The sequence below is a fragment of the Choloepus didactylus genome, chromosome 16, assembly GCF_015220235.1.
Source record: "Choloepus didactylus isolate mChoDid1 chromosome 16, mChoDid1.pri, whole genome shotgun sequence".
NCBI lineage: Eukaryota > Metazoa > Chordata > Mammalia > Pilosa > Megalonychidae > Choloepus > Choloepus didactylus.
Window position 1 is genome coordinate 84346708 of NC_051322.1, and position 25473 is coordinate 84372180.

The 25473-nt window shown below is 38.4% G+C and overlaps 1 pseudogene; it reads right to left on the reverse strand.

Annotated features, from left to right (window-relative positions):
• Positions 1 to 23872: 23872 nt before the first annotated feature.
• LOC119511155 overlaps positions 23873 to 25473 on the reverse strand; it is a 55255-nt pseudogene continuing 53654 nt past the window's right edge.

The following is a 25473-nucleotide window of genomic DNA, read 5'->3' on the forward strand; positions in this document are numbered from 1 at the left end:
GTTCATTTCTTTTTTTTTTGATCCATTCTGTGAATCTATATCTTTTAATTGGGGAGTTTAATCCATTTACATTCAACGTTATAACCATGAAGGCATTTCTTGAATCAGCCATGTTATCCTTTGGTTAATGTTTGTCATATTTTTCCCCTCTGTCTATTAATATCCTTTATTGTACCCACACCAAATCTCTTTAGTACTGAACCTTTCTCCAAGTCTCTCTGTCCTTTCTTTGTTTCTCTGTCTGTAGGGCTCCCTTTAGTATCTCCAGTAGGGCATGTCTCTTGTTAGCAAATTCTCTCAGCATTTGTTTGTCTGTGAAAAATTTAAGCTTTCCCTCAAATTTGAAGGAGAGCTTTGCTGGATAAAGTATTCTTCGCTGGAAATTTTTTTCACTCAGAATTTTAAATATATCGTGCCACTGCCTTCTCGCCTCCATGGTGGCTGCTGAGTAGTCACTACTTAGTCTTATGCTGTTTCCTTTGTATCTGGTGAATTGCTTTTCTCTTGCTGCTTTCAGAACTTGCTCCTTCTCTTCTGTGTTTGACAGTGTGATCAGTATATGTCTTGGAGTGGGTTTATTTGGATTTATTCTATTTGGAGTTTGCTGAGCATTTATGATTTGTGTATTTATGTTGTTTAGAAGATTTGGGAAGTTTTCCCCAACAATTTCTTTGAATACTCTTCCTAGACCTTTACCTTTTTCTTCCCCTTCTCGGACACCAATGAGTCTTATATTCAGACGTTTCATATTATCTATCATATCCCTGAGGTCCATTTCGATTTTTTCAATTTTTTCCCCATTCTTTCTTTTATGCTTTCATTTTCCATTCTGTCATCTTCCAGGTCACTGATTCGTTGTTCAACTTCCTCTAGTATTGTACTATGAGTGTCCAGAATCTTTTTAATTTGGTCAACAGTTTCTTTAATTTCCATAAGATCATCCATTTATTTATTTAGTCTTGCAATGTCTTCTTTATGCTCTTCTAGGGTCTTCTTGATTTCCTTTGTATCCCGTACTATGGTCTCATTGTTCATCTTTAGTTCTTTGAGTAGCTGCTCTAGGTGCTGTGTCTCTTCTGATCTTTTGATTTTGGTGCTTGGGCTTGGGTTATCCATACCGTCTGGTTTTTTCATATGCTTTATAATTTTCTGTTGTTTTTGGCCTCGTGGCATTTGCTGAACTTGATGGGGTTCTTTTAGGATTTGTAGACCAATTGAAGTCCTTATCTCTAATTTATCAGATCTACAGCTTCGTGGAGTACACTTTCTCTAACCAGCAGGTGGCGTCCACGAGCCACCTGTTGTCCACAAGCCAGTTCTCCCCTGCTTAGCCTTTTTGGTGAGTGGGGGAGTTAGTCTTGTGGGGTCCAATTGGTGTACCAAGCTTGCGTGTGTAGTTGGTGTTGCCTGCCCTGTATACGGGGCGTGTTTCTGGGCAGTCATGGAGGGGGGGGTTTCCCTAACAATCAAATCTCCCTGGTGATCCTAGAGTTTTAAAGCTGCTGCAATAGTCTAATCCTTCAGTTCAGTCCTGCCACAGTTTGTCTCTGCCACTGACCCACAAGTCCTTGGTATTGGCATATGGCTCCTGAGACTTGCAAGTGGGCCCCTCTTCCAGGCTGTGCACCCCGGGTCCTCTGTTGAGGGATGACTGTGCTATGTCACAGATGAGTGCTGTCCCCCCAGGGCAGTTCTGGGCTGCTGGGCTGTGTAGGGAGGCTCCCAGTCTGCTGAAATGATGGCTGAATGGGGCTTTGTTAATTCACACTGCTCCACCTTCCCAACTCTGGGACAATCAGCTGAGGTTGCAGGGAAGGCTAATGTCCACGCCCAGTTTTGTGGTGTGTGCCTGTTATTTGAAGCACTACCATCACACTGGGTTGTCTGGGGCTGCTCTGGGCTATGGGGCTGGCGATGGGCAGGAGTGTTTCCTGTCCACCAGGATGACGGCTGTGAGCAGACACCCCCCTTTTCTTGGGAAGTTGTGGTGTTTAGTGAATTTTCTCAGCCACTGGATTATTGCCTTTTGTCTCAGAGCTCTCTTCGTTCTGCTCTTGACTTGACCTGCCCAAATTGCAAGTCTTTGAAGCTTTCTGTATTGGGCTTCTTAGAGTAATTGTTTCAGAAAAAGAAAAAAGGATTTTTTTTTAAAAAATGGGGGCCCTCCTCAGAGATCTAATGGCTTAATGAAATGCTAAGGGACAAAGCAACCAGGGCCATTAAGGAAAGGTCCACAGGGCAGAGAGATCAGCTTTTCTTTGGGATTTGCATATGCGCCTCAGGGCCTGAGCTCTGCCCTTCCCCTTTCTATGTTCAACAGAACTCCAAAAATCCTCCGCTTTTATTTTGGAGTTTTTCATGTTGTTTTTTTTTCTAGCCTGTCTCCTCTATGCTGGGCTGGCTGCTCTCAGATTCTACTGAGTTTGGATCAGTAGAATGAATTTCCGATAAGGGCTGCCACTGCAGTTCTCCCTTCTCCTTCCCAGAGCTGACAGCCCCTCCTCCCATGGGACTGAGCCTGGCAGGGAGTGGCGCGGGTCCCCTGGCCACAAAAACTTACAGATTTCGCTGATCTCAGCAGTTCCACGTTTTCATGAGTGTTTTATGAAGTATGCCCAAAGTCAGATTGCTCTGTGGTGTCCAGTCCACACAGTTCCTGGCTTTCTACCTACTTTCCTGGAGGAGTAACTAAAACATACAGCTCACCAGTCCGCCATCTTGCCCTGCCTCCCTCTCTATACTTTACATTATAATTCAGGAAGGTATATTTTTATTCTTGTGTTATTAACCCCAGCCCATTGTCCAAAAAAGGATTCACTTTGTTATACTCTCCCATTTTTATCTTCAGACTTTCATTCTATTAACCATGCATGATCCAACAGATCCCTTTTCAAATACATTCCTATACATACTAGAGAATTGTTAATTATACTCACAATATTTGACCATAACCACTATCCTTATTGAAAACTTACAAGCAACCTATATGTAAACCAAAATCTCAAATCTTCATGGTGTCTGTTGTTTAAAAGAGGACATTAATTTGAAAGGAATGGGATCCTGAAAATTGGAATAGGGATATATGGAGTCATGATGATGGCAGTGGGGACACTGAAACCCTAGATTCTGCTGAGTTTTTTAGTCTTTTCTAAATAAACCTGCAATTATCTGCTCTGAGGAAAGAAATACCTGACCTCCAGCCTGTCCTAGGAGACAGCAAGTGGTCCTCCAGTCTGCCTTAAGGAATCTCCCATTGAACATCCATTTGAGAGCTTAACCCTACAGTGCTTAACATACCTGTTACCACCTCCCCTGATGGAAAAGTAGAGATTAATCCTGTTACAGCATTTGAATCTTCAACATAATGCCCTGAGTTAATTGTCTTGAAAGGCACTTCTAATTCTTTTCATGACCCACTCCCACTAACCCTCTGCATTAGTCAGGGTCCTCCAGGAAAACAGAACCAACAGAGAATAGCTGTGATTATGTGGTTCTATAAAAGTGTCTCAAATGTGTCCAAATTCCATAGGGCAGATGGCAAGCTGGCTACTCTGATGAAGGTCCTTAATGAACTCCACAGGAGAGGATGACTGGCTGAAGTGAAAGTTCTTTCTTCTCCCTTAAAATATTCAACTGACTGGATTAAATCCAACTGATTGGATTCTCTTATTGCAGAAGACACTCCCTTAGTTGACCATTGGAATAAGACACAGATGCAATCAGTTGATAATTTAATAAACCACACTTCTGGTTTATTAATCAGCCTTGAAATGTCCTTGCAGGACCAGATGAGTGCATACTTGACCAGACAACTGTGTGCCATCATGTAGCCAAGTTGACACATGGAAATAACCATCACCACTTCTTCCAGAACTATAACTACATTAAGTCCCAACAGGCCCCAAAAGTGAGGTACAAATTGTGATCCATGAAGAGGTACACTATACCCTAAAAGAACTGCATGAGTTTTCCAGTTTATATAGACAGAAATTGGGGGAATATGTTTGGGAAGGATAGTAAGAATGTGGGATAAAGCTGGAATGAACATTTGTAGATATGGGCCCAGCAAGCAGAGATTCTGGATTCAATACTGTAGCTTGAGGGGTTAGAAATGGCTTTATCTGGCTGGTTGGCTGAAATATGGTCCAAAGGTGGCTTAAATTACATGAGGTCAATATGCCAGAACTTCCTTGGTATACTTTAGATAAGGGTATCCAAGAGCCTACAGAGATTGGAATGCTTAGGATGGATTGATCATGTAAGACCTACTCACTTGCCCCAGGAATGTGCAGAGGGTACACCTTTCACCAGAACTGTGAGGAATTAAGTTGTGACACTACCTCCATCATCTCTGAAGAGCTCTGTAGTCACTCTTTTCTGAAGGGAAGATACTACTGTGGGAATTTCTGTCATTGAACTGGAATCATTAAACACAATGGGGATGATCAGATCCCAAGTTTGCAGAAGCCACATGGAAGCCCCTAATTTTCAAAGACAAGGAGGTCATGGCCACCATAATGGACAGAAGTCTCAAAGCAGCAATCAAATAGTCTGACTTACAGAGACATGTGGTGTTGGCTAGTAGATCATGGGTTATCTAGAAGGAAAATAGATGGATAGTCTACTAAATGCTTACTTGATCTGTATTAGCAGAAGATTTCTAGGTCAAGTGAATAAGTCTAATTTGAATTAAAAATGAGAGAATTGTGGCCCCTTAATCAGTTCTCAGATTTCAGACAGTTTACTCTCAGACTCATAGCCCCTTGAATGAGGGGAAAGCTGGGTCTCCTTGGGGAAGGACCCAGTTACAATGTGACTGTTACCCACCTTTCAGAGTAGGGACTTATAGAGGTCAGGAGACTCATGGAGTTTTATCTCAAGTCCATCTCACATTGGGTCCAGAGGGTCTCCAGACCCATTCTGTGGCTGTTTCCCCAGTTCTAGAATGTATATTTGGGTTAGACATACTCAGCCACTGCCAGGGTCCCCACATTGATTCCCTGACTTATGGAGTGAAGGATACTATGGTAGGAAAGGCCAAGTGAAAGCCTCTAGAATGGCCCCTACCTGGCAAAATACTAAATCAGAAGCAGTAACAGATTCCTGGAGGTAATTCATATATTAGTGCAATTCTTTAGGATTTGAAGGATTCAGGGCTATTGATTCTCACTGCATCCCCTTTCAACTCTTCTATTTGGCCTGTGCAGAAAACAGATGGGTCTTGGACAAATACAGTGGATTATAATAAACTTAACCAGGTGGTGATTACAAAAGCAGCTCCTGTACCTGGTATTCAGCTATTGGTCTTGCAAATGCTTTTACTTAATTGCTGTTAGTAAGGGCCAGAAGAAACTGTTCACTTTCAGCTGGCGGAGCCAGCAGTATAACTTCACTGTACTACCTGAAGAATATATCAGCTCTCCAACCCTATGTCATAATCTTATCTGCAGGAAATTTGATCATTCTCCCCTCCCACAGGACATAACCCTGGTCCATTAGATTGATGATATCAGGTTGATTTTACCTAATGAGCAAGAAGTAGCAACTACTGTAGTCTTATTTGTAAGGCATTTGTGGGTCAGAGGATGGGAGATAAATCCAAGAAAATACAAGGGCCTTTCATCTCAATGAAATTTCTATGTATTCATTGGTAGTGGGCATGTCAGTGTGAAGGATAAGTGACAACATCTGTCCTCTCCTGTTACCAAAAGCAGGCACCATGCCTAGTTGGCCTCTTTGGATTGGAAGATAACATTACTCATTTCATTGTGCTACTCTAGACCATGTACTTATTGACCAGAAATATTTCTACCTTGAGTGGGAACTGGAACAAGAGGAGGATTTGCAACTGACACAGCATGCGGTGTAATCTGCTCTGCCACTTCACTCATGTGATCCAGCAGATCCAATGGCATTGGAAGTGTGAGTGGCAAGTAGAGACACTGTCTGAAGACCTTGGCAGGGTCTTATAGGATAATCACAATGGAGGCCCTTAGGATTTTGGAGCAAAGCCTTGCTATCCTCTACAGAAAATTATTTTTGACCTGTTACTTCACCTTAATAGAGACTGAATGCTTAACCATGGACCACCAAGTTACCAGGAGACCAGATTTGCCTATCATGAGCTGGGTGTTTTCTGACAACCAAGCTATAATGTTGGGCAGGCACAGAAGTGCTTCACCATAAAATGGAAGTGGTATTCAAGATAGAACTTAAGCAAGTCCTGAAGGCACAAGTAAGTTAAATGAAGAAATGACCTATATGCCCATAGCATCCACTCCTGCCACATTATCTTTTCTTTCCAAGCCCAAAACTATGGCATCTTGTAGAGTTCATTACAAGCAGTTTACTGAAGAGTAGAAAACTTGGACCTGATTTATCGATGGTTCTGCATGATATGCAAGTATCACCTGATAGTGTATAGCTACAGCACTGCAACCACATTTGGGGATGTCCCTGAAAGACAATCCTCCAAGTGGGCAGAACTTTGAGCAGTGCACCTGGTTGTTAATTTTGCTTAGAAAGAGAACTGTCCAGAGGTACATTTGCATATTGATTGAAGGGCTATTGCTAATGGTTTGGCTAGATAGTCAGGGACTTGGAAGGAACATGATTGATAACAGATGACAAAGAGGTCTGTGGATAGATGGGGCAAAAAACAGGAATATATTTGCATCCCATGGGAATGCTCACCAGAAGGTGATTTCAGCAGAGGAAGATTTCAATAATCAAGTGGCTGGGATGACACATTTTATGGATAGAAGTCAGCTTCTTTCCTGAGCCCATCCTGCCACTGCTCAATGGGTTCATAAAAAAATGATCATTGTGGTAGGGATGGAGGTTTTGCATGGGGTCAGCAACATGGATTTCCACTCACCAAGGTTGGCTTGACTACAGCCATTGTTGAGTGTCTGATCTGCCAGCAGGAAGGCACACACTAAATCCCCAATATGGCACCATTCCCCAAGGTAAACAGCCTGCTACCTGTTGACAGGTTGATTACACTGCATCACTTCCATCATGGAAGGTGTAGCAACATCTTCTAACTGGAATAGGCACATACCCCAGATGTGGGTTTGCCTTCCCTGCAGACAATGCTTCTGAAAATACTGCCATCCTTAGTCTTATAGAATGCCTTATCCTACACTTTGGTATCCCGCATGGCATTGTTTTTGATCAAGGGTCCCACTTCATAGCAAATGAAGTGTGGGAATGGGCATACACTCATGGAATTCTCTTGTCCTACAACATTCCTCATCATCCTGAAACATCTGGTTTTATAGAATGATTAAGCCTCATAATCATGATTAAGCTTCAATTATGGCACAAACTAGGTGATAATACCTTGCATGGCTGGGGCAATTATCTCCAGGAAGCTAGTGTATGTTCTAAATAAACATCCAATATAAGGAGCTGTCTCACCCATACTGGGATTCATGGGTCCAGGAATCAAGGGGTGAAAATGGGAGTGGCGTCACTCGTTATTATCCCTGGTGATCCAGTAGAAAACTTTTGCTTTCTGCTCTGCTGGTCCACAAGCCTTAGTTCCAAAAGGAGGAGGGCTTCCACCAGGAAACAATGATTCCATTGAACTGGAAGTTAAGATGGCCACATATCCACTTTGGGCTTCTTATGCCTCTGAATCACCAAGAAAAGAAGGGGATTGCTGTACTGGATGGGGTGATTGATCCTGACTCTCAAGGAGAAATAGTGCTGCAACTACACAATGGAGGTAAAGAAGGGTTTGCCTGGAATACAGTTGATCCTCTAGGGCATCTCTTAGTACCGCCATGCCCTGTGATTACATCAATGAGAAGCTGCAACAACCCAATCTAGGCAGTGCTACCATTGGCCCAGAAAGTTCAGGAATGAAGATTTGGTTCGCCCTACCAGGCATAGAACAACTGCTTATTAAGGTGGTTGCTGAGGGTAAAAGGGACATGGAATGTGTAGTGGAAGAAGGTAGCAATAAATACAAAACATAAACATGTAACCAGTTACAGAAATGAGTTGTAATGATATGAATATTTCTTCCTCATTTTGTTATGAGCACATTTGTATATGTATATAAACCAAATATCTTTGTTTTCTTCTCAATCTTATCTCCTTATCTGGCACAAGTTGCACTGTTCATTTCATAGTGTTTGAGTTGTAGGGTATCAAGTTTAACAGTGTATATTACCCAAGGATGTGCACTCTACTCTGGATAGATATAGTGCATTCCCTATTGTACACAGGACAGTTGAGTATTGTTAGGCAAAAATATGTCTGTTATTTTTTATTTAGAGATCAAGTCTGGTTTGAGGTGATACATATAGTTGACAAGGGGTGGACTATGATCGTTAGGTTTCATATGTCAACTTGGCCAGGTATTGGTCCCCAGTGGCCTGGTCAAACAAGCACAAGCCCATTACTGTGAGGACATTTCATGTACTTAAATGAGGTTGATTACATTCAGGTTGATTATATTTCCAACAAACGAAGGAGGGTCTCTTCAGCAAAGAGAGATATTTTCATCCAATCAGTTAAGGCTTTAAAAAGAGAAGAGAAATCTTCAGCAGTCAGAAGGGAGAATTTTCATCTCTACTTCAGCCAGCCAACTTCTCCTGGGGAATTCATTGAAAACTGTCATTGTAGTCGTCAGTCTGCAGCCTTCTTTATGGAATTTGGACATGTGCATCCCCACAACTGTGTGAGACACTTTTACAAAATCTCCTAATATTTGCAGATACCTCCTATTGTTTCTATTTCCCTAGAGAATGCTGGCTAATACACACTTTAACACACTGGTTAAGAGTATGTTTTTAATTTCCACATATTTATGGATTTTACATTTCTCCATCTGTTATTGGGAATTCAGCAGTGGACAGAGTAAAGTCTCATACCATGACAAAGCCATTTCAGTTGGAAAAGAGTTAATATTGAAATCTTTAATTCATGGAAAATGATGAAAATAAAATTAATTACTTCAAAAACCTTAGACATTCTATATACAGATGGAAAAACTTCCAAACTTGAATAAATAACAAAATATTAAAAATGTATTCCCTTTTTTTGCCTCCTGCTTTCTCTCTTGCACACACACAAACAGCTTTTATAAGTTAAACTAGATGATTATACGAAAGCTAATGAATATATTTTAAAGTAACATCTCATATTTCAAAGCAAATCATGTTGTACATCATGTATTAAAAGAAACTCATGAATGATACATTCATGCCACTCTTTTTGGTGCTATTGACAAATACATGGTTTGAACATTTTGCTTCTGTGGGGGTTTTTGATTTGGATCAAAATATCTGTTTTAGAAAATTTACCAAAACTAGAATTAATGAGCAGTTTTTGAATTCTATTTTTAGAGGGGTGTTGGTTCCAAATCACACACACTCACAGTAATGGATGCTACTTTCACTGATCCTGGTTGAAGAGGTCCCAGGATCACTTGAATATCAACTTTTGTTTCAGAAGACAATGTTTCCAGTTGCTAAGGCTTCCTAAACATTTGATGATACTAGGTCTTGTGCTACAGTTTCCCCTTGAAAGTTAAAGCTGTAGACAGCATTTGGAACACTGGTGAACATTCTTTTCTCAGTGCCCTCTACAATGACAAGTGTATGATGAGGTTATTTTTTAAAGTTTTAGAAAAAAAGGACAAAGCAAACTTTTAGAATTTCATGGCATATTCTATAATGTGTTTCTACATCAGCAAAGGCTGATGATCTATAATTGCAAGTCTGTCAAATGTAAGGTTTTTCACTAAGTTTGTGACTGTCCTTCATGTATTGTAAGAGAACCTGGTGTGTTTCAAAAGTCATGAAGCAACACAGTCATGCTTCTTTTCTTGAAATCAGCAGTTTCTTGACCTGTTATATTTGAAAAACTATTTTGCCAGTCCTCCATTTTCCCTGACTGGATTTACAGGCTTGAAATTGTCCTTTGCAAAACATTGTAAAAAGTGCTCCATTCTGAACATGGTTTAACAAGGTATGACAATCTGGAGGGTATATTTTGCTGATTGTTTTTTGTATGAGATATACCTAAGGGGGACAAAGATAAAGAATGTCCACCATCAGTGTGAAAATGTCTCTGTCATTTCTTTCAGACCTATTTATCTATTTTTTTCTTTTGTTTCTTATGCTCTGTCTCCTCACTTTTTTCTCAGTGGGCAGAACTCCATTTAGTATTTCTTGCAGGGCAGTTCTCTTATCAACAAATTCTCTCAGCATGTGTTGTCTGTGAAAATTTTAAACTCTCCCTCACTTTTAAAGTGCAGCTTCACTGGATAATGTATTCTTTGATGGCAATTTTTGTTCTTTCAGAATTTTAAATATGTCATACCTCTGCCTTCTCACCTCCATGGTGTCTGATCAGTAGCACCACTTAGTTTTACATGATTTCCCTTTTATGTGGTGAATCACTTCTGTCTTGCTTTCAGGACTTTCTCCTTCTCTTCAACATTTAACAATCTGATTAGTATATGCCTCAGAATGGTTCTATTTAGATTTCTTCTATTTGGAGTTTGTTGGGCTTCTTATTTGTATATTTATGTCTTTTGTAAGGTGGGAAGAGTTCCCCAATTTTATCCTCAAATACACCTCCTAGCACTTTACTTTCCTCTTCTCCTTCTGAGACACCAATTATTGTATTTGTGGACTTCATTTCTGTCCAAGCATGTTTTTCCGGGGTGAGCCATCTGTTACTGGGGTCATGGGGTCTCCTAAGGGTGGAGAGCCTGGAGGAAGGGTGTCAGGAATCCCAGGAAATGAGGTGACTGAGGTACTCAGCAAAGTCCCAGGGGTTACCCCAGAGATGGTCTCTTCCATAGTGGTTGGAGTCAAGTCCCCAAGTGGATAATCACCTCCTAGTGAGGCAGAATCCACAGGAGAGTGAACCATCAGTTGGTAACCTCCAAAGGGGTATTTTACTGCTTGAAGAGCCTGATATGCAGCATCTGTAGACTTCCTCTTTACTTCAACCTCCTCTTCCTCCAATATCTTTTTCATTGCAATGTCATTGCAAAGCTCATCCAGTCTGCTATCCATGTGCCCAGCTTGAAATAGTTCTGCATCTGTTTCCAGTCATCTATATATTTCCTAGGTTTCCTTTATTACTTTCTTTAACTCCTCAACTTTTTCAGCCATCAGTTCTGAACAATGACATCTTCAACAATTTCCATAGCTTCCCCTTTTACACTGTATTTCTGTTTTGCAGTTTCAGTGGTTTCTTGAATTTCTGAGTATTGAGAAGCACAATGTTTTTGAGAGAACCAGTCTAGAGGGTGGCCAGGTTCTGCAAAAGGCTTGATTGCTCTGTTAACTGATAACCAATTTTGATCCCCACTCCTCATGACAGAAGATGCCAAACACAGATTCTCCTGGATAGATCATGGCTCTGTGGGGCCAATACTCAGCAGTTCATTTGCCCATTCTTGTTGCTGGCTTGGTCCTGAAGTCCCTCTCCCTCATTTTTGAAAGAAAGTTCCACCTGATAAATAATTCTTGGCAACTGTTTTCTTAAAGCACAATAAGGACTTCAACCCACTGTCTTCTTGCCTTCATTATTTCTGATGAGAAATCAGCACTCAAACTTATTGGGACTTGCTTGTACATAACTCATTGCTTTTTTCTCAGAGCTTTCAGAAGTCTCTCCTTGTACTTTGTGTTCAGTAATGTGATCAATAAATGAAATGGTTTATTTTTCTTAACGCTTCTGAAGTTTGGTGTTTCTGAGCTCATTGGGTGTGTATATTCATATTTTTTATAAGCTTGGGAAGTTCTCTGTCATTATTTCTTTGACTATTCCTTCTTCCCCCTTTCTTTTCTCTCCTTTTGGAGCTCCTGTAATGCATACATTTGTACATTTGAAGATCTCAAGTTATTTTCACTTTTCATAATTCTTATATTTGTTGCTCAATCCTATTCATTTCAATTGTCTTGACATTGCATTCAGATTCTTTCTTTGGACAGCACCAATCTGCCCTTGAAACCTTTTTGGACACTTTTTATTTTTGTTACTATGGTCTTCAATTCCAGTAGTTCTGTTTATTTCTTTTAAAATTTCTGTATCTTTACTAAGGTTCTCATTTGCTCAATCATTGTTTCCCTTATATCCTTTTGTTCTTTCTCTGTATTTTTCTTCATCTTGAGCATTTTAAGATCATTTTTAAAGGATTTATTTGGCATGTCAACATTCTGCCATTCTTCATTGTTGGTTGCTGAATTTTTATCCTTTTCCTTTTGATGGGCCATTATTTCCTGTTTCTTTTTTTATCTTGCACTCATTGCACACTGTGCATTTTAATATGTTAATTCTGATATTTATTCCCTGAAGATGTATGTTCCTTGGTTTTGTAACCAGCAGGCGGTAAGAGAGAGATTTTACTGAGCATCATCCCCCCATCAGAGATGCCTACAGAAAATGAATGCAGTGTGCATGTTTCTCCTTGTCATTCTGTACTTGTATCTGGTTCTGTGCTTTTTCTTCTTAGTTGTTTTTGAGTTTCCCTATTTTCAGGATTTTTTTTTTGTCCCCTGTTTCCCAGGAGACAGACATCATGCTCATGGGTGTTTGAAGCCCACAAGCCATTGCTCCTGTATCACTGCCTTTATAATTCTTACATATCTTTTATTGCATCAAGCTGCTATTGCCTGAAGGGCAAATTCTGAGTTGAGGGATGTGATGAAGAGGGCTTTCACAAGTCTGTCTCTTCTGCTGAGTCAGGGCCAGTCAACCATGTCAACTGTATAGACTGGCTACAAAATGCCCTGGGTAGAGGACCAGGTAAGTCACCAAGATCTTTCTTCACAGCTTTTCAAAGCTGAGCTCTCTTGGCTTGCCCAACAAATGCACTCCTTCATCTAACTGTCTCATGTAGACCTGTGGAAGGTTAGTGTCTTCAGTTCACCTCTGCCACTCAGGATGCTTTGAAAAAATGGCTGCTGCCACTGCTTCTGTAGGGTGGGTTGAATCAATGGCCACATTTAGATTGGGGCCCCAGCACTTGAAATCCATTAATCTAAAGCTGTGATCAGTGCTTAGATGTGCCCTCACTTGGTATTGGCAAAGATTTTCACAATCCTTTATGTCACCACCAAGGTTGTCAAAGGTTGGAAATGTTGTGGAGTGCAGCAAGAGTGGGGTATGTGTGACCATAACCACATTGAGATGAGAGCAATTTTCCATTCTTTAGTGTAATTTGTCCTGCTCTTCCCTGGATGCTGTACAGTATTCCTCTCATTTGTGGAGATTCAAAATAACTGTTTTAGACAGGTTCTACCTGTATAATAGTTGTTATGCTGGGAGGACTGGGTCTTGGTGCTTGCTCTTTGGCTTCTCACTATCCACTTATCACATGCATATATTTTTGATCTTGCAATTATCTCCTACATGCTCAAGAAAAATGAGTGTCTAGGTCCACCAACTCAAGTTAGCAATTTTAAAGGAAATTTATTTTTCACAATAGCTAAAACATGGTAATAAACACAACATCAAATATTAGGAGAATGAATATCTACAATATGGACAATAAATCTGGTGGAACACTCCTAGCCAAACAGATCACCCCAGCCAAAAGTTATATATATATATATATATCAAAAGAAGTCAACTACAAAAGAATATATACTATAGGATTCTATTTATATGGACATTAATTCTTCATAATAGTGTCTGACATCAAAAAAATGGATACTTATGGTATTAAACAAAGAGCAAAGAAATATATATTCAGACAAACTAAAGCAGAGAAGGTTCAAGACCATCAACTGGACGGTATAAAAAGTGTTAACAGATGGTTTTCAGGCTAAGGGGAATCATTCCAGATGGATGCACTGGATGCAGCAAGGAATGAAGGACAATGAAAGGGTAAATATGTGGGTTCACAAAGTCAAGAAAATATAACTTGCTAAGGTGCACACAACACTTAAGTTGCAGATCCTGCCTAGAAACATAGGCTGTTTGACTCTAGAGGCAGCCAGATTAACCACAATTATTTGCCATCCTCTGTATGGGGGTTTTGAGGGAGGGGAAGCCATCTTTGGGAAAGTTTGAATAGAATGAAACAAAATTACTCTTAAGTACTGAGAACAGTGACAGCGACATAGCAATCATGAAATTGATTTTTATATGTCATCTAAATGCATATTTAAAAACAATCAACTTTAAAATAAATCCAGGGCCATGTGGACCAATATCCAGATATTTATTTGGATAATTGTTTTTATGAGTGATCTGTCAACTAATGATGGAAACAAGATAGAATATAATAAGTTGAAGATCAATTTTGAAATCTCTAGGGTAATATCAAAAATTATGAAGCTTAGATTTTATAACTGAAAATCTACTAGATGGTAAAAAAGGAAAAAATACACTTTATCAACTCAATAGAAGAAATATTGGACACAGAAAAGGTGGGACAAATAGCAAACCAGAAGCATGAGAGTGGACAGAAATTCAACATGTGCTACTAACAACATTAAATTTAAATGAATTGAATGACCCAATTATGACACAAAATTTGTCAATTGGAATGAAAAACTAACCTAACTATAAGCTCTTGATAAGTAATAATACTTAAAATAATCAAAATAATCAAAATAATATTTAAAATAATCAAAAATAAAATTTTAAACAAGATGACAGAATATACAATGCAAAACAACCCCCCCTCAGAAAAAAAAAAAACAATCATTAAAACTATGTGGCTGAATTCTAGTAAAAAAAGGTAGACCAGATATAGGAAGTATGGCTCCATATAAAGAGAGAGTTTTCCTCATGATAAGGAAGTTGATTTAATAGGAAGATTTAACAATTACAAATTTGTATGCACTTATGATACAACTGCAAATGTACTGCAAGAAATGACATATCACAAAGGAGAATTTTTAAAATTCCAATATCATAGTTGGAGATATGAATAAAATCTAATTATTATACACAACACTTGAATAACACAATGGGCTAACTTGTTTTAAGTAGGACATACAGATTATTGCTTTCTGGGCATATAATTTCTTTTGAGTACTTTTTTGGCATATATCAAATTAGTCCATTTACTAAGCCAAAAATCAACATGCTGCAGTTGTTAAAATCGTAATCACTATGTTATCTGAGCATAGCTGAATTAAACTAGAAATGAATGACAGAAATGCAATTGGAATTTCTAAGAATCATGGAGATATTTTGCTTTCCTAGAGCCATCTCAAGGCAATTAGCTATTTGAAATTACAACAGTGCTCTATTATTATATCAAGGTTTACATACCAAGCAGTTTTCTCTAGTACCATTGCTTCCCTACCTTTTAAACTGAAACTGAACAAAGATGGCCTGGTTATAAAACAGAATGATTACTGCCATTGCTTTAATCTTCTTAGGTTCCCACTCACCCTTGCCTGCACTTGAAACATGACCGGATCCTTACCAGAAATCCTGCCTTTCCTCTCCAGTGTAAGAGAAGACAGTACTAACTTGTGTTTGATGTTACTGTTTTCTTCTTTTCCTCATCTTTACCCCCCTCCATGAATCACTCCAACTCTCTCCTGCTCTGCTATTTTTTAATAAATTTGGAATAGAAAATAGTGATAGGGATGTTACTTACACAACGAGACAAAGCCAATATATTATTTATTAGTCATTGAATTGAAAAACTCAGTCCCAGCAGTTTAAGCAGAATTGATAATTGTTAATGAAAGTTCACAGTGATTGGATTTACAGTGCCTAGTGGAACAGATGCCAGCAAAACTGGGAGGCTCCTCTATCTGCCCAAAGTTTCAATATGAAGAATACTAATTTAAATATTTAAATACATTTAATTTTGTTTGGCTCCATTTATCTTAAAAATTACACGTTTTATTGTCATTGCTATTTAATTAATAATACCACAAATATTTGCCTATTATCTTCTCTTTGCTAACCTCTCTGCTACATATTCAGGTGGTACAAAGCAAATAAGTGAATTCTTGTCATGAAAATAAGATATATACATGAGCCCTTATACTTCAGGTGTAATTCTAAGGATTTCTCATAGCATGTTTTGAAAGAAAATATAAGCATTTTCCTGGAATTCATACACACAGCTTCTAGCCTTTTCTGTGCATAATTCACCCCTAAATACTTTGAAATATTGACTAAACTTTAAGTATGCTAAGTTTTATATGGATGTGTGGATTAAAAATGTAAATAGAAAATTATACCAATAATTCTTTATATTGAAAATGCATTCTTTATTTATGCATTAAAATAAATGATATTTTCTTTATATTTTTGGGATGGAAGCATCTGTGAAGTATTCTAGTTACCCCTGGAAAACTGCTGTGCAGAAATCCTCCTGTCACTTGGCAATCTGCAAGTAAAGAAATGATCTAAGTTTTAAAATCTATATACAAATAATTTCAGAACACTTTATAATGTCATAATCTTTTTAAAAGAAAATATCATTATCAAATGCAGAGCACTGGATTTTCCTCTTACATCTTTTTGTGTGTTTAAAAACAATAGTACTATGGGTTTAAGATGGAAGAAATGTAAGTGTTGTAGGTATCACATAATTGCTTATGTCTGTGATTGCTCTTTTCCTACTAATTTATTTTTCCTCAACATAGACACCTGTGCTAGTTTGAATGTATTATGTCCCCCCAAACATCATTATCTTTGATGTAATCTTGTGTGGGCAGACCTATCAGTGTTAATTAGATTGTAATTCTTTAAGTGTTTCCATGGAGGCACACCCCACCCAAATGTGCATGATGATTCTGACTGGATAATTTCCATGGAGGTGTTGGCCCACCCATTCAGGGTGGGTCTGAATTAAATTACTGGAGCACTATATAAGATCAGACAGAAGGAACAAACTAGTACAGCCAAGAGGGACACTGCAGAATGCACTGAAGCTGAGAGAGTAGCTGCAGATGAGAGACAGTTTGAAGATGACAATTGAAAGCAGACTCTTGCTCTGGAGAAGGTAAGAGAGAACACATCCCCCAAGAGCAACTAAGAGTGACATTTTTGAGGAACTGCAGCCTAGAAGGGAACATTCTGGGAGAAAGCCATTTTGAAACCAGAACTTTGGAGCAGATGCCAGCCACATGCCTTCCCAGCTAACAGAGGTTTTCTGGACACCATTGGCCATCCTCCAGTGAAGGTACCCAATTGTTTATGACTTACCTGGGAAACTTTATGGCCTTAAGACTGTAACTTTGTAACAAAATAAACCCCCTTTATAAAAGCCAATCCATTTCTGGTGTTTTGCATTCCAGCAGCCTTAGCAAACTAGAACAGCACCATTTTGAGAACTGGCTCTATTTGGAGTATTGTCTAAATTTTTAATTCATAAGGGGTTTATTATTACAAATTTTCTATGTAAGGAATTCATATATCAAAGATGTTCAAAATATCTCAGGGCTATGAAGCAAGTAAATGGCAGAGTTGAGGCATAAAACATATCTTCCTATGATGGAATGACATTTTAACTGCTGTATTGTCACACATAAATTAAAGCTAGACTTAACATTGATTCATGAGTGCAAGATAAGAACATATTCTGTGTTCAAACAATCAAAGCCTGTTGTATTTCTATAATATGATGGTAGTAGTTTGATTATTGGCATGATAAGATAGTCTGATAGGTATAAATTGTTGAGAAAATCTTCTTGAGGTGACTACCTTCAGCATGAAACCAGTTTTACTAAGATAGATCTATTTTAAACAGTGAAATGGCCATTTTTAACCAACTTAATCATATGATGTTATCATTAAACTTTCAGTAAACAGATTGGCATAAAAGAGAAACAACAGAAAAACAAAACTTCTTAGTGAACTCTTTCAAACAGTCCTGATCTAAAGACCCTCAAGAAGGGGAAAATGAGAGAATTTATAGTCTTGCAAGCAGGAGGTCCATCTGAAAGTAACTGATTTCTGGCAGTTGTCAGAGGTTCTCTGTGTTATAATTGGTCATATGGGTCACAAGAAAAATGGAACAATAAAATAAGAATGTGAAGTGTGGGGCCTCATTAAGGTTCCTTTGGAGAAGTTGATGATGGATGGATAAGCAGATCTGGAAATGTCTATTCCACATTTTCAAGTCATCAAGGAAAATAGTATAAGCAAGTCCAGAAGAATATGTACTGCTCATGAGGGTTTATTAAGAATTTAGCCCAGGGGCCCATAAGTGAAGAGGCTTCAAATATAGGTTAAAATTGCACAACTTAAAATTTTACACATGAAGAGGAACATTAATAAGGAATTTGCTGTGAATCAACATCCATTTATTATTCACAGATTTACCAACAATGCATATGTTTACACATATGCATAAAACAATCTTTTTTGTCTCAGCTTACTCACATTCTTAATTATGTTCAGCTTGTATGGTAAAATATAATATTTTACACAACATGGAAGACTCAATGCATTTTGTCTTTTTCAACTTCACAATGTTATTAAATAATTACTGATTCCCACAAATATCAAATTTCATAAGTAGAAAAGAAAGATGTCAGCAGGTGTTATCCTTATTTTATAGGCCTTCAAAGGTACATTGTGGTGAAATTAATGAATGCATGAATCACCTAATCAATAGATCAGTCCATCATTTTAAGATAAGGTCATCAAATGTAGCTACTTTTTACTTCCAAATATAGAAATGCATACAGATAGTAATAAAATGAGTAAAAATTAAAAATACACATAGTACAAATAGAAGTATAATGTAATACAGAAATAAATCAATCAAGTAAATTCCCACAAAGGATCCAATTTTAGAATTTTTATAATATGTACAGAGACCTTAATTTTGAAATATTTTAAAAATGTTAAATTAATGGTTTGGAGATGTTTCTAGGGGTCTTTTTCTCAGGATTTCAAATATGCCATATATTGCATCTAGGTTGGTCTTAGTTCAATAACACATTGAGAGTGCACTTAAAGTATTCTGCAGTAAAATGGCAGATATATAAGAGATACTCAAGTTCAATCAATTTAAAGTAATAAAGAATCTTTCATAAAAACATATATGAGATCATCAAGGGCAGTTTTATTTTTAAAATATATTGTGAGATTCATCTTACTTGTTCTGGATTGCTAATGCTGCCATTATGCAATATACCAGAAATGGATTGTCTTTTACAAAGTTGGTTTCCTTTTATTACAAAGTTACAGTCCTAAAGACATAAAACTATCCAAATTAAGACATTAACAATTGATGAAAGTTGATGCCTTCCAGAAAACCTCCATTAGGGGGGAAGGCAGGTGGCTGACAACTTTTGATCCCAGGTTCTGTTCTAGCTTCTCTCTCAGCTCCTGTGCATCCTTGGTTATTTCTGCCAGGACATTTCTCTCTAAGCACCTAGGGGTTCTGTGTTAGCATATCCCAGGGAAATCTCTGGGCTTCATCTGATAGCTAAACATCCATCTGTCTGCATCTCCAAATATCTCTCAGTGTCAGTTTCAGCTCTTAGCTTCCCTCCAAAATGTCCCTATCTGCTGCTCTGAGTCATTCTATTTGTGGGTTCTTTTCTAGAATGCCAGTGAATAAATGTAGACCAGCCCTGAATGGCAGCATTCATATATCTAGAGAAAAAATTTAATAAGTTGATTGAGTCATATCTCTATGGAAACACAATCAAAACTTTCCAACCTAACCAACAGTAATACATCTGTCCCCAGAAGGTTGCATTAAAGGATATGGCTTTCAAGGGGACAAAATATATCCAACCTGGCACATTCCATCCCTGGATCCCCATAAGACCTATTCTTTCCAAATATAAAATACATTCATCCCATCACAATACCACAAAAGCTGAAATCCATTCAGTAACAATAGGTAAGTACAAGACCCCATCAAAATCAGTGACAGATGTGGTCTTGTCCCCAAACAAAATTCTTTCCTTTCTGGATGTGGACCTGTGAAACCTATAAGTTATCTGTTTCCAATATATAAAGGAGGGACTGTCATAGGATACACATTCCCATTGCCATAAGGAGAAATTCAATGGAAAACAGGGTTCACAGTAACAAAACAGTTCCTAAAACACACAGGGCATGCATCATTAGATTTCAAAGTCTGACAGTTATTTATCAAATGATGTTTTATCCTTGGGGCTTGTGAGAGCAGGAGTCCAACAATTTCCAAAGTCTTATATGACAGCCCTTTTCCCTCCAAATGCTAGTGTGAGAGTTCCAAAATATCCATGCACTGGGGAAATGACATCCTTCTCAGCCCCACCTTCCAAAGCACCAATGTGGCACCTAACTCTCTTCTATCTCTAGGGAACAGGCTCAACCCTGTCTAAACAGGCTCACCACAATCACCAGGAAGTGTGCTCCAATCTCTCTGAGGCCTCAGACAACAGCACTCTTCCTGAGCATTGAGGCAGAAGGCCACACTCTGACTCCAGGGCAAACTCACCCTTTCCACATGCTTCAGTTGTTCTTCTCTCCTTCCCAGAGATTTCTTGACTCCAGATCTCAATTTTGATGGTTCTGTCTTTGAAGGAATTTTTCCTCCAATTTTTTTCTCCTCCATTCCCTCCAGCCCAAACTGGCACTGATTCCATTTATACAGATATTGCAAATGATTGTTGGCTTGGCACAAGCATACAGGGGTCAAAACCATCAGAAAATCAGACTTTCCACAAATCCGTTCTTGATACCACCATCTCCAATCCTGGCTTCTACTGAAATGGCAGTCAGTTTCCAAGTATGATTAAATCCTCACATGGGGCACTGTCCTCTGGGGTATCACTTTCTGGTAGCCCAGAGATTTGCAGTCCATTGATTTCTTGTTACTTTGTATCCAAGGCTTCAATTCTTAGCATATCCCTTTCCTCTCATGTTTTACTATAAGCTGCAAGCATTAGTCAGGCTGCCTTTTCAACTCTTAGTTTTGAAATTTGTTCAGCTAAGAATCCAAGCTCACCATGTTCAAATTCTGCCTTCCATCCAAAACCATGACTCATTTCACAAAACTCTCTGCCCCTTTAAATCAAGTATAGACTTTCTTCCATTTAGCATTTCTGTTCAAGGCCACATCAAAGCTATCTTTAGCATCCATATTACTAGCCACAGTCTCTTCAAAGCCATACTGGTGAACTGGTGATCAGGCTTCAAGCAGCAGACAGGTGGAAATGCTGGTTTCACTCTGGGTGACTGATGTGTACAAGCTCTTTCTGTTTTCCAGGCACAGAAAGAGAAAGAAGCACTCCCTGAAGAAGCATTGCAGGCTGCTGAGGGGATTACAGAGACTGCCCAGGTGGCAGCCACAACAGCCACTGCATATGTGCAAAAAGCTCAGGCTGGTGTTCCTCAAACCTCAGTTGACCACCATCATGGGTGCAGCTCTTGGTGTCTGGTGCAGCCCTGTGTATCTCTGGAGTTCAGAGATATGGAGTTATTCTAGGAGCCTGTGCTGGTTTCAATGTATTATGTCACCAAAAATGCTATGTCTTTGATGCAATCTTCTGGGGTGGTTATATTAGTGTTGATGAGGTTGGAAGCTTAGGATTAGATTGTTTCCAATGATATGTGAACCACCCAACTGTGGATGATAACTGGTTAGACAATTTCCATGAAGATGTGGCCATGCCCATGCAGTATGGGCCTTGATTAGTTTGCTAGAGCCCTTTATAAGAGCTCATACAGGAGCTTTCTGCTGCAGCTTACACACATTTTAAAGACAGCTGTTGAAAGCTGATGCTGATATCTGGAGAAAACCACTCTGAAACACAATCTGGGAGCAACAGATACCAGCCACATGCCTTCCCACCCAACAGATTTTTGGGATGGTATTGGCCATCCTTCATTGAAGGTACCCTACTGTTGATGCCTTAGCTTGGATATGATTATGGCCTTAAGACAGTAACCTTGTAACCAAATAAACCCACTTTATAAGAGCCAATCCATTTCTGGTACTTTGCATTCTGGCAGTATTGGCAAACCAGAACAGAGCCCATGACTGGGAAATGTCATGGGGCAAATCATGCCCAGAATTGCCCAGACACCCATTATCTCAGCCCCCTTAGAAATTGTCCCATCATTGCCACTGCCTGAGCCACCCTCCTGGAGATAGATAATGGCAACACATTTTTAATGCATGGCATGAGCAAATGCCTGATCAGGGTTGTGGGGATTTTTGATTCCCATGCCCCCAAATACCCCAGGACTTACAATCTTATTATTCTAAAATTTAATTTCTCTTCCATTTTAAGTTGAAAGACCAATAAAATCATTTAAAAGGGACAATGTCTGTATCACCAGAAATGACTCCCAAGTTATCTGTTTATTTATCTATGTTCTGTTCATTACTGCTCTGTACATACTTGTTAACAGTATATAAGAATATGACAGATCATCTTTGGTTGTACATTTGTCAGTTAACATTTGAAGATATTTTGTGATTTAACCTAGTCATCATAATTTGTTTTGAGTTTTATGAAAACAAAACAGAAGTTGAGAGTTAGAATTTTCAGCCATTTTTTTACCTCATAAATATGTGCATGTGCTAATCTGTTGAAAAGAACTCTGATTTCCTTGCCTACAACTCATTACAAAAGTCTGCATTCAGCAGTCCCAGATAACCTCACAATCCTGCATTTTAATTTATTTTTCATTAACATGTTAAAAGGAAAAACTCTGAATTCATGTCTGAATTATGTTGTAAAGCATTCTTGATAGTTATTTTTCCCAGTCTTATATTATTGGTGTGAACTCCAACTGAACACTTTTTCACCTTGATTTTAGTGTTGACATTCTCTCAGTATGAGAAATTTAACATTGATGGGTAAATTGAAAACACCAAAGACTTTTCCTCATTCTATATATACACAGAATGTATTATACAATGTGAAACTTCACATGTATTCTATACATTGCTTTGTAAGTAAAGAATTTCTCACATTTTTCCATTGAGTAGACACCCCATCAAATATTATATTTTGTTCTCCTAGAATAGCCTCCTCCTAGTAAGGATATTTCTGTCCATTTTTATGGCTTAGGAGTTATTCCTACTCTGAGCTATACTTGTATACTGAAGGATGGAGCTAAGCTGAAATTTATTATAGGTAATTACAGATTTTGAGTTCATCCTAAAATAGTAAAATCATGTTATTTAAAGATAGATTGTAAACAAAAGCATTTACTCATTTATTACATTGAGAGATATTTATTTCACTCCTGTGTGAATTCTTTTATTTTAAATGGTAGAACTGTGGCTGAAGGCTCTTCCATAAGCAAAACATACTTAATGAGTTCTCTGATGTCCAATAACAGAATAAAGTCTAAAGGTTTTCCCACTTAGATGGAAGAAATGTTTTTTCCCCAGTGTTAATTACCTTATGTCATCTGAGACTATCAGTGAACCATTTCCCACATACATGGCAGGTGTATAGTTTCTTCTCCCTGTGAGTCTTTTCATGTAACCTAAGTTTACCACATAAATGGAAGGATTTCCCACATAGATGGTAGACTTATAGTTTCTCCTCAGTGTGAGTTCTTTCATGTTGCCTAAGTTTTCCATGTAGATGAAAAGATTTCCCACATGGATGGTCAAATTATGGTTTCTCCCCAGTGTGAGTTTTCTCATGTTGCCTAAGTTTATCATGTACATAGAAGGATTTCCCACATAGATGGTAGACATGTGGTTGCTCTGCAGTGTGAATTCTTTCATGTCACCTAAGGTTACCACAATGACTGAAGGATTTCCCACATACATTGCAGACATTGGGTTTCTCTCCAGTGTGTATTCTTTCCTGTTTCCTAAGGGTACCACAACGACTGAAGGATTTCCCACATATATTGCAGTCATTGGATTTCTCCCCAGTGTGAATTCTTTTATGTTGCCTAAGGCTACTACATTGACTGAAGGATTTCCCACATATATTGCAGACATATGGTTTCTCCCCAGTGTGAATTCTTTCATGTTGCCTAAGGCTACCACAATGACTGAAGGATTTCCCACATATATTGCAGATATTGGGTTTCTCTCCAGTGTGAATTCTTTCATGTCACCTAAGGGCACCACAATGCCTGAAGGATTTCCCACACATACTGCAGACATATGGTTTCCCCCAGAGTGAATTCTTTCATGTCGCCAAAGCTGACCACAATGACTGAAGGATTTCCCACATATATTGCAGACATTGGGTTTCTCCCCAGTGTGAATTCTTTCATGTTGCCTAAGGCTACCACAACAACTGAAGGATTTCCCACATATATTGCAGATACTGGGTTTCTCTCCAGTGTGTATTCTTTTATGTCACCTAAGGTTACCACAACGATTGAAGGATTTCCCACATATACTGCAAACATATGGTTTCTCCCCAGTGTGAAGTCTTTCATGTAGTCTAAGGGTACCACAATGTCTGAAGGATTTCCCACACATATTGCAGACATATGGTTTCTCTCCAGTGTGAATTCTCTTATGCAGTCTGAGTGTAGAACTATCAGTGAAGTCTTTCCCACATACATGGCAGACATATGCTTTTACTTCAGTATGAGTTCTCTCAGATTGTCTGAGGGTGGTACTATCCATGAAATCTTTCCCACATCTATGGCAAGCATATAGTTTCTCCACAGTGTGAATTCTTTCATGTTGTCTGAGGGTAGAACTACCAGTGAAGTCTTTCCCACATAGGTGGTAGCCATATGGCTTTTCTCCAGTGTGTATTTTCTCAAGTTGTCTAAGGCCAGAACTACATCTGAAGACTTTTCCACATAGATGACACTTATATGACTTACATTCAGTTTGCATATTCTTACTTTGACCAATGAATGAAAAATAATTGAGAACTCTTTGAAATTGTTTGTTTATATTGGGTTTCTTTCCCATGTCAGTCATTGTGGAGTGAGTGAAATATTCTCCCATATTATTACTGTCAAGGGGATCATCTTCAGTGTGAGAAATCTGCTGGTATAAATGACAAGAGAGACTATTAATGATGTAGCCACATGTATTTATTAACATAATTCTCTAGTCTAATCATTCAGAGTCTCCAGTTATAATTCATTATAATAGTCTCATATACATGGGGTACTACATTCTTGTATGCACAGATTTTCTGTTTTGAATCATCTCAACCTCAGAGCTATCTAATAGATTTTGAAAACTTCATTATGTTTCAAAGAATAGGTATACGAACTAAGTTTATGCAATTGTCCTTTTATAAGAATTCAGGTTATGGTTTTGAGCTCAGGTTAATTTTTTGCTTAATTGAAACTATCCACAAATTTTGATGGGAGAGTGAATAATAACATCTACAATTACTCAGATGATTGTGATGACCTCCTAAATTATTCAATCCTCTCTCTGTAATTGTGGGACAAACACTCACAATCATGAAACTTACCTTTGTCGGGTTGGTAGATGTGTCTTTCTTAGGGATATGTTGCATGGTTATCATTTCTTCTTTTTTATGGTCAGTTTCCCTGCCTAGAACAATTTTTAAAGCATTATAGAGTGGCATAAGCAGAATGAAATATTTGAAA